Here is a 9,256-nt window from a genome sequence, read left to right on the forward strand (position 1 = left end):
TTTCCAGTTAAGATCACACTGAATGATTCAGCAATTTAAATATCCTATTAAAAGGAAAATATTTCTGATAAATCACTAATGTCACTCAAAAGAAATTGCAAAATAGCATACTGGCCGAGTCAGGGTTATGGTATCAGTAAAAAGGAAGTGGAAAATAGTATATGAAATATTTGATATCTCAACAAAAAGTAGTTCTGAAATAGAGACCAGTTGCCAGGAAAACATTCACTAGACAATTTTTGAAATATTTTTAATGAGCTGTTCAGAAAATCTTTTTATTCATATAAATGAAAGCAACTGAGGGTGGTTTTTGTGCCCGCCTGCCTATTTGACAATGTCCGGAGACATAATTTTGGTTGTCACAACTGGGGCAAAGGTGGGCCACTGTTGTCTAGTGGATAAAGGCCACTAAACATTGTATATTTCACAGTATAGTCCTCTACAACAAAGAAGTATCCTGCCCAAAATATCACTAATGCCACTGTTGAAAATTCTGGGGCTAAGGCAATGATCCAAACCTCTTATATGCTGGCCAGGTGAAACTTCAGCTTCATATCTTGTGTTGGTATTCACTTTTGTTCATGTTTCTGCTTTGCCATGTCTATTATTTTTCTACCTTTATTTATGATGGAATTTATGATGAATCCCTATGATATTTTATTGTATCTCTTGGACCACATGACTTAATTTTTCTTTCCTTGTTCTCATTTATTTTGAAATTTTAATTTTTTCAGTGAATAATGCATTCACAAGTTTCAAAAATAAAAACTATGAAAATTTATGTTAAGATATCTTGTTTCTAGGTTAATTTTTAATAGTTCCTTGTGCATCTTAGTGTTTCACCATGAAAATTAAACACAATTATATGTCCTTGTATTTCTTTATAGCAGTTCTGCACCTGCATTTTCTTTTTTTTTTAATTTTATATATTTTTTATTAACTCATAGCTGTGTACATTAATGCAATCATGGGGTACAATGTGCTGGTTTTATATACCATTTAAAATATTTTCATCAAACTGGTTAACATAGACTTCACCACATTTTCTTAAGTTATTGTGTTCAGATATTTATATTCTACACTTAGTAAATTTAACATGTACCCTTGTAAAATGCACCATAGATATGGTCTTACCAATTACCCTCCCTCTACCCATCACTCCCCTTCCCTCCCTTCCCCCTCTTCTTTCCCCTTCTTCTTGAGCTATAGTTGGGTTTCATATGAAAACAAACTTTTCATATGAAAGCTACAAATTGGTTTCATAGTAGGGCTGAGTACATTGGATACTTTTTCTTCCATTCTTGAGATACTTTGCTAAGAAGAATATGTTCCAGCTCCATCCATGTAAACATGAAAGAGGCATAAAGTCTTCATCTTCTTTTAAGGCTGCATAATATTCCATGGTGTATATATACCACAATTTATTGATCCACTCATGGGTCAATGGGCACTTGGGCTTCTTTCATGACTTAGAAATTATGAATTGGGCTGCAATGAACATTCTGGTGCAAATACCTTTGTTATAAAGTGATTTTTGGTCTTCTGGATACATACCTAGTAGAGGAATTAAAGGATCGAATGGCAGGTCTATTTTTAGATTCCCTAAGTGATCTCCAAACATCTTTCCAAAAGGAATGTATTAGTTTGTATTCCCACCAGCAGTGTAGTTCCCTTTTCTCCACAGCCATGCCAACATCTCTGGTTTGGGGATTTTGTGATGAGGGCTAATCTTACTGGGGTTAGATGATATCTCAAAGTAGTTTTGATTTGCATTTCTCTGATGATTAAGGATGATGAGCATTTTTTCATGTGTCTGTACACCGTGTGCCTGTCTTCTTCAGAGAAGTTTCTCTTCCAGTCCCTTGCCCACCCTGACATGGGTTCACTTGTTCTTTTCTTGATAATATGTTGAGTTCTCTGTGGATTCTGGTAATTAAACCTTTGTTGGAGACATAATCTGCAAATATCCTCTCCCATTCTGAGGGCTGTCTGTTTGCTTTACATACTGTGTTCTTGGCTGTACAGAAGATTTTTAGTTTGATCAGATCCCAGTAATGTATTTTTTGGTGTTGCTTCAATTGTCTGGGGGGGTCTTCCTCATAAAATATTTGCCCAGGCTGATTTCTTCAAGTGTTTTCCCTGCATTTTCTTCTAGTATTTTTATACTTTCATGTCTTAAGTTTAAATCTTTAATCTAGTGAGAGTTTATCTTACTTAATGGTGAAAGGTGTGGATCCAGTTTCAGTCTTCTACAGGTCACCAGCCAGTTCACCAGCACCATTTGTTAAATAGGGAATCTTTTCCCTACTGAATGTTTTTAATGGGGTTATTGAAGATCAAATAATGGTAAGTAGCTGGGTTTATCTCTTGGTTCTGTATTTTGTTCCATACATCCACCTCTCTATTTTTGTGCCAGTACCATGTAGTTTTGAGCACTATCAATTTATAGTATAGTCTGAGGTCGAGTAGCATGATTCCTCCTGATTTGTTTTTATTTCTGAGTAATGTCTTGGTTATATGAGGTTTTTTCTGATTCCATATAAAATGAAGTATTATTTCTTTGTGATCTTTAAAGTATGACAGTGGAGCTTTAATAGGGATTGCACTAAAATTATATATTGCTTTGGGTAATATGGACATTTTAACAATGTTGATTCTTCTCAGCCATGAGCATGGTATGTTTTTCCATTTGTTAACATCTTCAGCTATTTCTTTTCTTAGAGTTTCATAGTTCTCTTTATAGAGATCTTTCACATCCTTTGTTAGGTAAACTCCCAAATATTTCATCTTCTTTGGCACTACTGTGAATGGAATAGAGTCTTTGACTGTTTTTTCAGCTTGGCTGCTGTTGGTATATATAAAGGCTACTGATTTATGAGTGTTGATTTTGTAATCTGAGCTGCTGCTGTATTCCTTGATCACTTCTAAGGGTTTTGTAGTAGAATCCCTGGTGTTTTCCAGATATACAATCATATGATCTGCAAAGAGTGAAAGTTTGATCTCTTCTGACTCTATGTGGATACACTTTATTGCATTTTCTTGCCTAACTGCGATGGCTAAGCCTTCCATTACAATGTCGAAAAGCAGCGGAGACAATGGGCAACCTTGCCTGGTTCTTGATCTGAGTGGAAATGATTTCAATTTAACTCCATTCAATACAATATTGGCTGTGGGTTTGCTGTAGATGGGCTCTATCAGTTCAAGAAATGTCTCTTCTATACCCATTTTCTTAAGTGTTCTGATCATGAAGGGATGCTGGATGTTATCAAATGCTTTTTCTGCATCAATTGAAAGAAACATATAGTATTTGTTTTTTATTTTCTTTATGTGATGAATTATATTTATAGATTTACGGATATTGAACCAGCCTTGAGACCCTATGATAAAACTCACTTGGTCATGGTGTATATAATTTGTTTGATGTGTTGCTGGATTCTGTTTGCTAGGATCTTGTTGAATATGTTTGCAACAATATTCATTAGTGATATTGGTGTGTAATTTTCTTTTCTTGTTGGGTCTTTTCCTGGTTTGAGGATCAAGGTGTTGTTTGCTTCATAGAATGTGTTGGGTAGTATTCCTTCTTTTTCTATATTTTGGAAAAGGTTACATAATATAGGTACTAGTTCTCTTTAAAGGTTTGGTAGACTTCTGATGTGAAGCCATCTGGTCCCCAGTTTCCTTTTTATGGAAATTTTGTATAGTTGATGCTATTTTAGCACTTTATATAGGCCTGTTCAACATTTCCACATCATTCTGGCTAAGTTGATGAAGGTGGCATGCTTCCAAGTATTGGTCTATTTCCTTCAATTTTTTGTATTTCTGAGAATAGAGTTTCTTGTAATATTCATTAAGGATTTTTTTAATTTCTGAGGAGTCTGTTGTTATTTCGTCTTTGCCATTTCTGATCTATGAAATTAGAGATTTTACTCTTTTATTCTTGGTTAGGTTAGCCAAAGGTTTATCTATTTTATTGACCTTTTAAAAAAAACCAACTTTCAGATTTATTTGTTGTATAATCCTTTTGTTTTCAATTTCATTTAATTCTTCTCTAATTTTGGTTATTTTCTTCTGCTGGGTTTGGGGTTGGAATATTCTTCCTTTTCCAGTTGTTTGAGATGTCCCATTAAGTTGTTAACTTCCTCTCTTTCCGTTCTCTTGAGGAAGGCTTGCAGTGCTATAAATTTCCCTCTTAGGACTGCCTTTGGAGTATCCCAGAGGTTCTGATAATTTGTATCTTCATTATCATTTAGTTCCAAAAATTGGGTAATGTCCTTTTTAAATCTCGTTTATGACCCAGCTATCATTCAGCATAAGGTTATTTCATTTCCATGTTTTTGTATGAATATGCAGATTCCTGTTGTTACTGAGTTCAACTGTTATTCCATTATGGTCCAAGAAGATGCAAGGAATAATTTCTATTCTTTTAAACTTGCTGAGGTTAGACTTGTGACCTAAGATGTGATCAATTTTGGAGGATGTTCCATGGTCTGATGAGAAGAATATGTATTCAATTTTGTTAGGATGAAATGTTCTGTAGATGTCTGTTAAATCCAATTGTTGAATGGTTAAGTTTATTTCTAAAATTTCTTCACCAACTTTCTTATTGGAGGATCTATCCAACACTGCCAAAGGAGTGTTAAAATCTCTAACTATTATGGTACTGGAGGAAAACAAGTTGCTCATGTCCGTTTTCATGAGTCTCTCTTAAATTGAGGCACATTCTGGTTGGGTGCATAAATGTTAATAATTGAAATCTCATCATATTGTTACCTTTAACAAATGTGAAGTGACCATCCTTCTCTTTCCTTACTTTTGTTGGTTTAAAGCCTATTGTGTCTGTAAATAAAATTGCAACACCTGCTTTTTTTCTGATTTCCATTAGCATCCTTTCACCCTGAGTCTATAGTTATCTTTTAATGTAAGATGAGATTCTTATATGCGGAAGATATCTGGCCTGAGTTTTTGTATACAATCAGCCAACCTGTATCTCTTTAGAGGACAATTTAAACCATTCACATTAATTGAAAATATTGATAAGCCTGATAGAATTTTGGGTATCAGGTTTTTGAAAGTCCAGTGGATATTTTTAATCCTTTCGCCACTGTGGAAGTTGGGATTTGATCAAAAATTTCCAAGTGAGTTTACTTTGGTGGTAAAGGATTGCGCTGGTCATTATGGAGGATAGGTCGAAAATACCCTGGAGAGCTGGTTTAGTTATGGCAAATTTCTTCAACATGTGTATGTCATTAAAGTACTTAATTTCTCCATCATAAATGAAACTTGGTTTAACTGGATACAGGATCCTGGGTTGCAAATTATTTTGTTTTAGGAGATAAAAAGTCAATGACCACCCTCTTCTAGCTTGAAAGGTTTCAGCAGAGAGATCTGCAGTCATTCTAATACTCTTCCCCTGGCAGGTTGTGATTTTCTCCTTCACACTAATTTTGGTGAAGTTAATTATAATGTGTCTGGGAGATATTTGGGTTGACTTATGCTGGGGTTCTGAAACTGTCTGCTATCTGAATTTCAGGATCTCTTGGCATGTCTGGGAAGTTGTCTTTGATCATCTCATGGAGTCTGGGCCTTTCAAAGCCACCTCATCACCTTCAGGAATTTCTATAAGGTAAATATTAGTTTTCTTCAAATTATTCCAGAGCTCTTTGAGAAAATGATCCATTTTTGCTCTCTACTTCTCTTCCTCTTTGAGCATTTGGGAGCATTCAAAAGCTTTGTCCTCAATGTCAGAAATCCTTTCTTCTGTCTGCTCCATTGTGTTCCTGAGGGATTCTACTGTGTTTCTCAGATCTTTGAGGGCTACAAGTTCTCAATGTGTCAAAATCTTTGGTAATTTTGTCTTTAAATTCATTGAATTCTTGAGACAACTTTTGAAATGCTCCTTAAATTTCTAATTCCAACTTTACCTCCATTCTACTAATCTTATTTGCAATCCAAATTCTGAATTCAATTTCTGACATCTCAGCTATTTGTTTATGAATGGGATCTTCTGCTGTGTCCGCCATGTCTTTCCTTGGGGGAGTTGAACTACTCTGATTATTCATGTTGCCAGAGTTTTTCTGCTGATTCTGCCCCATGATTATTTTATGGCATTTGCTATATGAGCAGATAAAGGTGAAGTTGGGTTGGGGCTCCTGGAGTAGGGATTAACCAGCCTTTTGCCCAAGAGCTGGGACAGGTGTCTGTACATTTTCCCTTGGAGTTTTGAAAGGACCTGTACATGCTACAGCCTGAGACACTGGGGACCTGCTTGGTGTGGTGGGGCTAAGTGGCTCTGTCTTGTTTTCAGCTAGTCTCTGTCCAATCCTAGTGAATCAGTAACTGTGGGTTGAAGTCTCAGCTGTGGAGAAATACCAGCAACTAAGTCACCCTGTCCCTCAAAGGCAACAACTGGAAAAGGAAAATCAAACCTTCCCACAACCACATACCCAGGGTATCACTTTGAATAGTCTGCAGGTGATTGGCCCAGGTCAAGAGTTTCAAATCAATTGTCCCAGTCAGCACCCAGTCTCAAGGGGCAGAGTTCAAAAGGTCTTGAGCAACTAGATAGCAGAGGTCTGCTGGCAGCTTGAATATGACTTGCTCTAGTGCTCTGTGGAGTCAGAAGGAACCACCCAGCAAATAAATTAGTCTGGGAAGGTTGATGACTCCTTCCCCATCTTGCACCTCTGTTACACTCAGTCATTGATAACCCCACAGGGCTGTAACCCAGTTCCCTCCAATAAGCAGATGCTCTAGGGGGTTGTGTCTGCCTGTGTCATAGGGAGATCTATGTCTCCTCTGCCTGACTTCTGCACTCTGCCACCAGCCAGCAGGGGGAGCTGAAGCCTGACAACCTCAGGTGCCTAGTCAAAGTGGGGGCGATTTACTTGGCTCCAGCCCCGTCCTAGATTGATGTGGCTGCCACTTATATTGTCGCAGAATTAGTGTTTCTATCCCGGCTACATTCCCCAGTGGGCCAGGCTCTGAGTTCACAGAAACTGCAGCTCAGCCCCACCCTTTGCTGCTGCTGTTGAGCCAATTCTCAAGGAGCTAGTGTCTCTGTCCATTTGCACTCTGTGTTGGGGTGGGCGAGGTTAGAGCTCACACTCAGCTCTGAGTATCTTTCTCCCTGGGCTGGTGCTGTTGCCCACCTGCTTTTATCTCAGCTATGTTCCCGTGGGGGGCTGGGTGCTTCTTAGGCTCACTAAGGCAGCACTTCTGACTAAGCCCCACCCTGGGCGTATGCTGTCTCTGTATGTGTATTCTAGTCTCCATCCTGCCATGCTCTGCCCAGGCAGGTACTGCCTCAGGCATACCCTTTACTCCCAGGGCCTGTGTTTCTGTCCCAGATCTGTTCCATGCTGCCACTAGTTGCCAAGAGAGGTGCGGAGTATCTCTCCAAAATATCCCCAGGGATGTGAGCCCTCCTGTTCCCGTTGCTGCCGCTGCTGCTCTGTGCCATAGAACCTGGCTTCTCCCTCTCTGTTTTGGTCCACAGTCCTGTCTTTACTCCCATGTTACAGAATCAGCATAGACCTGCAACAGCCCATGCCTTGTTCACACCTCTCGAGATAACACCCCAGAATCTGGACTCCATGGGGGACAGGGTTGCAGACCTTGGGGTGAGAGTGGAGGGGAGTGCTGGGAGTTCAGAACTGCAGGTAGAGAATATATACAGTTTTATACCTGGCGGGAGAGTGCCACTAGTGTTAGTGGGTCCTCTCTGGGGAAAGGAGTTCTAGTTTATAGAGGGTGTCTTCCATGGGACAAAATAGGATATCAGAACTCTGCTTGCTTGTTTGTAGAAAATATACTGCGAGCTGTTCTCATGGGGGAGGCGACTTTCATTGCCTTGGCGATGGATTTTGTACATATTGTTTGTTTCCTTGGGGTTGCAGCTCACCTCAGCAGGGTTGATGTAACGTCTTCAACCTTCTCTCTTTGCTCAGCTCCAGCTTACTAGCTAAACTTCTGTCCTTTAACTCTCCCTCTGGATGGGAACCTCTGTGGAAAGCTGGCTCCAATCGGACATCTTGTCTCCACACCCCCACCCCCTGACACCTGCATTTTCATTTAATAATATATCCTAGATATCTTTCCATATCAGTCCACAGATACATTCCACATACTTTTCCATCAGCACATAGCATTTTAAACTTTTTAAAATTTTTAATTATTGTGGGTACTTAATAGTTGTATATATTGGGTGGTGCCCATGGCTCAGTGAGTAGGGCGGCAGCCCCATATACTGAGGGTGGCAGGTTAGAACCTGGCCCTGGCAAACTGCAACAAAAAAAATAGCCAGGCATTATTCCGGGCACCTGTAGTCTCAGCTACTTGGGAGGCTGAGGCAAGAGAATGGCTCAAGCCCAAGAGTTGGAGGTTGCTCTGAGCTGTGATGCCACAGCACTCGACTGAGGGCCACATTGTCTGAAAACAAAAAATAGTTGTATATATTTATAGGGTACATGTAATGTTGTGATGCAGCACAAAGTGTGAATTAAACAAATCAGGGTAATTAGGATATCCATCACTTCAGGCATTTATCATTTCTTTGTGTAAAGAATGTTGCAATTCCACTCTTAGTTAAAGTATACCATATCATTGATTATGTCACTTTATTGTGCTATCAAATATTGTTCATTCTATTGGACTATCTAACTGTATTTTTGTACCCATTACAAAATACAGTGTACCCTCACTTTATTCTTCCTCTTCTCTACTCTTCCCAGCCTCTGATAACCATTGTTCTACTCTCTGTCTCCATGAGATTAATTGTTTTTAATATTCAACTCTTCTATATGAGTGAGAACATGTGAGATTTATCTTTTTCTGTTTGGCTTATTCCACTTATGTCCTCCCATTTCATCCATGTTGCAAATGGCAGAATTTCATTTCATTTCGTGGCTCTATACTATGTGTATAGTATATTGTTGTGTATATGTATATGTACTACAATTTTTTAGCCATTCATCTATGATGGACCCTTTGGTTGATTATAAATCTTGGCTCTTGCGAGTAGCGCTGCAATAAACATGGGGTGCAGATATACTTCCGATATACTGAATTCTCTTCTTTTGAATATATCTAGCAGTGGGATTGTAGGGTCATATGGTAGTTCTATATTTAGTTTTTTGAGGAGCCTCTATGCTGTACCAAATAATGGTTGCACTAATTTATATTCCCACTAAGAGTGCACAGGGTTCCATTTTCTCCACATCCTCACCAGCATTTATTACTTGTCTTTTTGATAAAAGCC

This window comes from Otolemur garnettii, unplaced genomic scaffold (assembly GCF_000181295.1).
Source record: "Otolemur garnettii isolate 467f Iridium unplaced genomic scaffold, OtoGar3 scaffold00030, whole genome shotgun sequence".
NCBI lineage: Eukaryota > Metazoa > Chordata > Mammalia > Primates > Galagidae > Otolemur > Otolemur garnettii.